Source organism: Vulpes lagopus, chromosome 2 (assembly GCF_018345385.1).
Source record: "Vulpes lagopus strain Blue_001 chromosome 2, ASM1834538v1, whole genome shotgun sequence".
NCBI lineage: Eukaryota > Metazoa > Chordata > Mammalia > Carnivora > Canidae > Vulpes > Vulpes lagopus.
This window is the reverse complement of record NC_054825.1, coordinates 91,026,916-91,036,516: the sequence shown is the minus strand read 5'-3', so window position 1 is coordinate 91,036,516 and position 9,601 is coordinate 91,026,916.

The following is a 9,601-nucleotide window of genomic DNA, read 5'->3' as shown; positions in this document are numbered from 1 at the left end:
GTCAGCTTCACTAATAATATAAGAAATGTCAATTAAAAATGAAATATACTTCACTTGTCATGTTGCAAAGGTAAAAAAAAGTATGAATAATACCAAGTGCTGCCCATCTGGGAAATTGGCTTTATCACATGCCCTGGTGGGATTGTAACTTGATATCACCTTTCTGGGAGCAGATAGATGATGTATTTAAAAACATAAAATGCACAGTTCTTTGAGGCGTGAGGCAATATGCATGTATATATATTCCACATGTAAGAGGGATCATATAGTGTTTGTCTTTCACTTAGCATAATGCCTTTGAAGTCCATCCATGTTGTCACAAATGGCAAGATTTTATTACTTTTATGGCCGAATAATATTCCAGTGTGCATATAGATACTACAGTTTCTTTATCCATTTATTCATTGATTGATTGTTTCCACATCTTGGCTATTGTAAATAATGCTGCAGTGAACATGGGGATGCATATATCTTTTTTTTTTTAATTAGTGTTTTCATTTTTTTTTTTTTTGGCTAAATACATAGAAGTAGAATTCCTGGATCGTATGGTTGTTCTATTCTTAATTTTTCAAGGAGCCTCCCCATATTGTTTTCCAAAGTGGCTGCATCAATTTACATCCCCACCAACAGTGCAGGAGGGTTTCCATTTCTTCACATCCTGGCTGACACTTCTTATTTCTTGTCACTTTGATTTTAGGTATTCTAACAGGCATGTGGGGATAGCTCATTGTGATTTAGACTTGCATTTCCCTGATGATTAGTGATGCTGAGAAGCTTTTCACGTATGCATTGGCCATCTGTATGTCTTCTTTGGAAATATGTATATTTAGATCTTCTGCCCATTTTTAAATTAGGTTGTTGGTCTTTTTCTTCTTTCTTTCTTTCTTTCTTTCTTTCTTTCTTTCTTTCTTTCTTTCTTTCTTTCTTTCTTCTTCTTTCTCTTTTTCTTTTTTTTTCTATTGAGTTGTAGGAGCTCTTTATTTATTTTTGGATATTAGCCCCCTACCAGATATATGATTTGTAAATATTTTCTCTCACTCAGTAGGTAGTCTTTTCATTTTGTTGATAATTTACAGGGCAGAAGCTTTTTAGTGTGATGTAGTCCCACTTGTTTATTTCTGCTTTTGCTGTTTTTGCTTTTGGTATCAGATTAAAAAATTATTGGCAAGACCTATGTCAAATGGCTTTCTGTGTATGTTTTCTTTTAGGAATTTTATGGTTTCAGGTCTTACATTCAAATCTTTAATCCATTTTGAGTTAATTTTTGTGCTTGGTGTATGAGAGTGGTCCTGTTTCATTCTTCTGCATGGCTGTTTTATTTTCTCAACACTATTTATTGAAGAGATTGTCCCTTCCCCATTGTTTGTTTTTTTAAGATTTTATTTGTTTATTCCTGAGAGACACACACACACACAGAGGCAGAGACATAGGCAGAGGGAGAAGTAGGCTCCCTGCAAGGAGCCCAATGTGGGACTCGATCCCAGAGCCTGGGATCACGCCCTGAACCGAAGGCAGATGCTCAACTGCTGAACCACACAGGTGTCCCTGTCCTTTCCCCATTATATATTCTTGGCACCTTTGTTGTAGATATATTGACTATAGGGGTGCCTACCTGGCTCAGCTGGTAGAGCATGTGACTCTTGATCTCTGGGTTGTAAGCTTGAGGCCCATGTCAGGTATAGAGATTACTTTTAAAAATTAATTAATCAAATATATGTAGGCTTATTTCTGAGCTCTCTATTCTATTCTGTTGATCTTTGTGCTTGTTTTTATGCCAATACCATCCTGTTTTAATTGCTAGATCTTTGTAATATTGTTTGAAACCAGGAGTGTGATGCCTCCAGCTTTCTTCTTCTTTCTCAAGATTGCTGTACCTATTCGGGGTCTTTTCTGGTTCCACACAAATTTTAGGATTATGTGTTCTGTGAAAAATGCCATTGAAATTTTGCTAGGGATTTCACTGAACCTGTAACTTTGGGAAGTATGGAAATTTTAACAATATTAATTCTTCCAATCAATGAGCATGGGATATCTTTTCATTTGTGTCTTCTTTGATTTCTTTCATTAATGTCTTGTAGTTTTCAATGTATTGGACTTTTAATTCTGTGGTAAAATTTACTCCTAGGTATTTTATTGTTTTTGATGCAATTGTAAATGGGATTGTTTTCTTTCTTTTTCTGATAGTTCATAGTTGTACAGAAATGGGACAGATTTTTGCATACAGATTTTGTATCCTACAACTTCACTGAATTTGTTAATTCATTCTAATAGTTTTTTGATGGAATCTTTAGGGTTTTCTTTATATAATACCATATCATCTGCAAATAGTGACAGTTTTACTTCTTCCTTTCCAATTTGGATGACTTTTGCTTATTTTTCTTGCCTAATTGCTCTGGCGAGGACTCCCAATAGTAGGTTGAATGAATGTAGTGAGAGGAGCATCTTTGTCTTGTTCCTGATCCTAGAGGAATAACTTTCAGCTTTTCACTGTTGAGTATATTAGGTGTGGACTTGTCATAAATGGTCTTTATTATGTTGAAGTACAGTCCTTCTATATCCGTTTTCCTGAGAGTTTTACTATAAATGGATGTCAAATTTTGTAAAATGCATATTTTGCATCTATTGAGATGACCATATAACTTTTAGCCTTCATTTTGTTTATGTAGTATATCACATCGATTTGTGGACCATGAACCATCCTTGCATCCCTATCCTACTTGATTGTGGTCTATGATCCTTTTAGTGGGCTAGTGAATTAGATTTGCTAACATTTTGTTAAGGAGTTTTGCATCTGTGTTTGAAGATAATGGCCTGTAATTTTATTTTCTTATGGCATCCTTGTCTGGTTTTAGTAGTATGCTGTTTCTATGAGATAAAAATTAATTAAAAAAAATCAGAGCTGTTAAGTGCAAACTGTTTGCAAACCAATATGTAGTTTCTGCCTTTTGTCACTATTTACCATATGATACACAAGCATTTAGGAAGTGTGTAGTTATATGAAAATACCAATAAAATGCTAGTCCTAGTTGAGGATTGCTATTAGAGATATGAGATGTTTTTGAAGTGTGAAAGTATGTAAATGCTTTAATGAAAAAACTTGTTATGAAGCACAAGTTAAATATTTATGGATTTTAAGTGGGATTTTAGCATCACTTTTCTTTTTTACTTTTTAGAAAACTCTCTGCAAGGCAGTCTCAAAATCTTCCATGTAAAAGTATAGAGTATTTAACACAACTTTATGTCCCTGAGGCCAGAATGACTATGCACCTTTAGTCCTGAGAAATATTAGCTTTGAATTCCTGAGAATGTATTAGGACTCATGAAGTATGGAAAGCAGATGTATCAACTAAATTAGACCTTGCACAGTGGAAAGTTGGCAACATTCTAGTTTTGGCATTACATTTTGTCCAAGGTCCAGATATCATACTTTATTATATACTGTATGTACTTGACCTCAGCAAAACTAGCATGTCTGTCTTTAATTACTCGAAGGAGCCAGTTCTGGGAAAGGAGGATTAGATTGTTTTATGTGTATTTTCAAAAGCAAATTGATCAATAATTTAGAATTTTATAATGTTTGCATTGTCAGTTTTAACTCTTTTTTATTTTCTTAGGATCCAAATGCACACATTTAGCAAGACTGTTTGTAATAAGAGAAGGTGGACATGCTGACAAGTATGTTGCAAGTTATGCCCAACAGCAGACAGATCATGCTGCTGTCAACAAAAGCAAACTCATGTTAGTTACCTCATGTGGTTTTCTATGAGGGAACAAACACTTCTTTTGAAATTACGAGGAAAGATTTTTTCTGATAGACTAAAAACATTGATAAGAATGCATTGGTAGAATTATATCAGGTACTTCCCTAGAACTTTACGGAACCCAAATATCATTACCAGTTTTAATTAACCAGATACTTCAAAAGGTGCCATTTACATTGAACAAGTAGGATAATGGAAACTCTTTTGTAAATCATTTTTGCATTAATTAACATGTTATAGCAAATTAGGAATTGATCCCAAGAATTTCAGTAAAGGATTATCAGAGGCTCTATCATCACTGGGAATGGAAAACACATCTCCTTTGGCATAGGACTTCTTTATTGATTTTCATTTTCCTTCAACAATTCCCTAGCATGATATTTTAGTAGCTGCTGGGTTCACTTGGAAGCTCATAAAGTAATAATGCCTATTAAATGGATTAATATCACTCCTCCCTTGGCTCTCATTCCTGCATGAAAGAGTTGCATAGATGAATGTAATCCAGATTTGGAAATGGCGGAAGCCAGAAAAAATAAGAACCCCTAAGAAAGAAGGTGAGAGGAAAAGTAAAGCTTGATTAAGAAATATAGTAGTGATTTTGCTACAAAAGTTTTTACTGGAACATTTGGACACTAGTCCAAAAAATATGATTTACCTTGGGGCCCCACCACAGACTGACTGGTGTCATTGTTAGAGTACCTAAGTTTTTCCTTTTCAAGTAGCAACAGACAGTGATAGGGAGGAGTTTTCAACCTATTTTTGTGCGTGTATGTCTTTGGAGAAGTTTCTCAGAATGTTATTTTTAAATGTGTAGAATAGTGTATTTTTTTCCTATTGCTGCCAAAACAAATATCCACAAACTTAGTTGGCTTAAACAGCACAAATATATTATCTTAAACTTCTGAAGGTCAGAAGTCTGATAGAGGTCTCAGTGGGTTAATATTAAGGTGTTGACAGGGCTGCACTTCTTTTTGGAGAATCTAAGGGAGAATCTGTGTTCCTTGTCTTATCCAGTTTGCAAAGCCATCCATATGCCTTGGCTGCTGGCTTCTTTTTTCCATCTTCAAAATCTGTATAAGCTAATATAGTGCTTTGTACATTCTCCTCTCTGACCACCTTGGTAAGGGTTCTCTGCATTTAAGAATGCTTCTGGTTAGATTGAGTTTACCTGGATAATCCAGGAAAATCTCCCCATCTCAAAATCCTGAACCTTAATCTGGAAAGTCTCTTTTGCCACATATAGTAACATATTCACAAATTCTGGGGGTTAGGGTGTGAGCATTCTTGAAGGCCATTATTTTACCTAATTAGGGTTATGGATGAAATAGTATTAAAATACAAATTTGCAATACAATAATATATGGTTGTATTTAGTAAGACAATAATATTTAGAGCAGATCACATTATGTCCATAAATTCAAAATAATGGTAACCACAAATGACTTTTCAGTATATCAGTAACAACTGCAAAAGCTGTAATGAGGTAGGAAAACATCGATCATTTTTATTGGTAACAGAGTCACAAGAAGCACTACTACTACTGTGGTTTGTTGTTTACATTCATAATTGTAGGAAATGTGACATGTCAGCCAGACATTAAAATAGTAAAGACATATATTCTTTTTCTCTCACCCTAAACCACAGATTCTTTTTGGGGTTGAAGAGCTCTGTTGTAAGGAGATGTTAAGAAACGATAACCCTGATGTTGGCCTGACAGTGGCAGCCTCCTGCGGCCACATAATCATCCTGAGTAGTGAGCCTGAGTGAAGATAGCAGGTAAGTGAGAGTTTCAATAATGCCAGAAAAACCCTATCACCTTCAAGCTCTGCTTTCTCAACAAAGCCTTCTTGGACTTTTCTAGCTTCTCCTGGCTGCTTTCTCAATTCTGGTTCTCCATAGCACATTTCCATTGTTTCCACACAAGGTTGCTAGCACCTTGTTCTTTCCTCTCTCATTAACTTGGCATTTTGTTATGCATGGCCTTGGGATGCTGACCATATTTTCAAGTGCATGTTTTCTATCACCCTGAACCTCCATAAGTAAAAGTGATACACATCTTCATTCTTTGGTGTAGCAATAAGGACTTTTCACGGTAATAGTGAGTGAATATTTACGACGAGATTGACCAACTCTCCAATTAATATTCCCCACTGAACTTACAGGTATATTGTGGTGAAAATGTGCAAATATCAAGAATTTGCAGAGTCTTTTTCAACTAGCCTTCAGAACAAGATACATGATAGAAAAAGATCCGTGGTCTGAGAATTGGAGGTTTGTTTTTGTTTGTTTGTTTGTTTTCTTTTTCTTTTCCTTTCCACTGATTAACCAGCTTTGTGATCCTGAGCATGTAGCTGCATTTCTCCTGGGCCTCAAGCCCAACGTTTGTAAAATGGAGGGATCGGATTAGATCATTTCTAAGGGCCTCCCATCTTTCAGAGTTTGTGAATCAAGAGTTACTGTCACTTTTTAACACTTCATTAGGACTGAATTCAAGTTTCCAGATTATTCCGTTTCCCCAAGCAGTTTAAGAATTTAAATGTCTAAAGACTGAGGCTTTCCTGAGAAGATAAGTTGTGACTTTATCAAACATACTCCTAATAAGATTTATTCCTTCTGGTCAAAAGACTCATTTGAAGTGACATGCTATCTCCGATCCTACACAGATTTTTTCATACCCAGATGAAAGAGGGATTAGTTGGTAAGGTCCTCAGAAACCTTTTTATGAGAGCATGCTGTGAATTTTTCCAAAACTTTCTTACAAAAACTTAAGCATCCTGATAACTTACCATAAGCACTTACTGGATAGACAGTTATGACAGTAATAACCACCAGCAATTCTCCAAGCTGGAATTCAGTGACATTTCCTGTAAATTATTGAGTCTGAGTTAATGCCTTACATTTCTTCTGAAGATCTTAAAATACCTACCCCTTAACCTGCTTTCGATTTCCCTCCCCACCTTTCTCTCCCGACAGCCCTGTTCTGCCCCATCTGCTCCACAGCACTGTCCTCCTTACGATGAACTCTACCTCACTTCCATCCTAGGTCTCTGAGATGTAAGGCATAGAGCAGGATGGATGATGATCATTAAGAGGGCTGAGGCTTATATAGAGCTGGGACCTACAAGTAAATGCAACTTCAGAAAGAATAACAATAGCTTATTTAGAAGGATTTAGAATTTGCTTGGGCAGCCTGGGTGGCTTAGCGGTTTAGTGTTGCCTTCAGCCCAAGGCCTGACCCTGGAGACCTGGGATCAAGCCCCATGTCGGGCTCCCTGCATGGAGCCTGCTTCTCCCTCTGCCTCTCTCTCTCTCTCTCTCTGTGTGTGTGTCTCATGAATAAATAAATAAAATATTAAAAAAATAGAATTTGCTTAGGATTTATATAGAAGGAAAGGATTTAGACTCGAATCTATTCCATCTTTAAGAGATCGCTATCAAGCTCATTGGGACAATGTGACCTATACTCACTCAGTGTGATGATATTGTTTAGCCAGTTTCTCCTTATGACTATTTTACTATAATTGAAAACAACTTATCATGCACTTTCCCACTACTATGTCTTTCCTTTTATGCTTCCCCTTTGCCTTAGTTACCCACTTCATTTTATTGCAATAAGCTGCAATTCAAATGTCACCATCCCAGGGTAATGTCCTATTCTAGCTTCCCCAGTTTGGGGGAAAAAATGTTAAAATTTCAATAGTAATTCATGGATGTTTTCATTATGGCACTTAAAACCATGCCTCTAGGGATCCCTGGGTGGCGCAGCGGTTTGGCGCCTGCCTATGGCCCATGGCGCGATCCTGGAGACCCGGAATCGAATCCCACATCGGGCTCCCGATGCATGGAGCCTGCTTCTCCCTCTGCCTGTGTCTCTGTCTCTGTCTCTGTCTCTCTCTCTCTCTCTCTGTGACTATCATAAATAAATAAAATAAATTAAAAAAAAAAAAACCATGCCTCTAGTTATGTTTATCTGTGCACATCTGTGTCCTACATAGATTTTAAGCTCCTGAACAGCAGAGGCTTCTAATGAAACTTTGTGCCCTCAGGTTACAATAATAGAAAATAAATTACCTTATAATTTTCTTTGCTTTTTGTTCCACATAATTCTAAAGAGTATTTTCAAAAGGATTACTACTATCTGATACATCAATATATGTATGAATGATATATATATAATGTATATAATATTTTATACACAAACACATATATAACAGGATGCTTTGTGTTATTCTACCTGCAATGCTGCAGTACTAGGATATTTCTCAAAAATGACAGCAATAAATAATAAATTAATCTGACAGTTTTTGCTACGGTGACTTGGAATAAATTTTTTCCCAACCTGACTGCAAAGCTCTCAGACTAATTCATTTTAAAAATACACAGAATATCGGGGATGTTTATAAGCAGTATCTCAAGACAATATTAAAAAAGGAATCAATAGCAGGAGATTGGCAAAATGGCAGAAGAGGAGGGGTCCTCAACTCATCTGGGCCCACAAACTTACCAAGATAACTTTCAAAACATCCTGAACACCTATGAATTTGACCTGAAATGTAAAGAGAGAACAGATGGAATGCTACAGAAAGAAAAGTTTTCGCTTCTAACAAGGGTGTATTCTACTTAGGTTGTGCTTGATATTTTTGACTCAGCTTGCTCATAGAGCCACTCTGCACTGGACAAAATGACTAGAAGGAAGAATTCACCACAAAAGAAAGAACCGGAAGCAATACTCTCTGTCACAGAATTACAGAATATGGATTTCGATATGATATCAGAAATTCAATTCAGAAGCACAACTATAAATTACTGGTGGCTCTGGAAAAAAACATAAAGGACACTGTTAGGCAGAATTTAGATCTAATCAGGCCGAAATTAAAAATAGGTTAACTGAGATGTAATCCAAACTGGATGCTCTGACTGCTAGGGTTAATGAGGTGGAAGAGAGAGTGAGTGACATAGAAAACAAGTTGATGGAAAGGAAGCTGAGGAAAAAAAAGAGAAAAACAAGTAAGTGCCACGAGGAAAGGCTTAGGGAAATAAATGATAGCTTGAGAAGGAAGAATATACATTTAATTGGCATTCCAGAAGAGGCTGAGAGAGAGGACCACAAAGTATATTTGAACAAATCATAGCTGAGAACTTCCCAAATCTGGGGAAGGAAACAGGCATTCAGATCCAAGACATAGAGAAGACCCCCCCCCCCCCAGTCAATAAAAACCATTCAACACCTTGACATTTAATAGTGAAACTTGCAAATTTCAAAGAAAATTCTTAAAGCAGCTCGAGACAAGAGATTCTTAACTTATATGGGGAGAAATATCAGATTAACAGAAGACCTCTCCACAGAGACCTGGCAGGCCAGAAAGGACTGGCATGATATATACAGGGTACTAAATGAGAAGAATATGCACCCAAGAATACATTATCCAGGAAGGCTTTTATTCAGAATAAAAGGAGAGTAAAGAGCTTCCAGGAGAGGTAGAAACTGAAAGAATATGTGACCACTAAACTGGCTCTGCAAGAAATGTTAAGGGGGACCCTGTAAAAGAAAGAGGGAGCCCAAAGAAACAATCCACAAAAACAGGGACTGAATAGGTAATACAATGACACTAAATTCATATTCTTTAACAGTTACTCTGAACGTGCATGGGCTAAGTGATCCCAGCAAAAGACGCAGGGTATTGGACTGGATAAAAAGGCAAGACCCATCTATTTGCTGTGTACAAGAGACTCATTTTAGACCTAAGGACACCTCCAGCCTTAAAACAAAGGGATGGAGAACCATTTACCATTCAAATGGTCCTCAAAAGAAAGCTGGGGTAGCCATCCTCATATCAGAT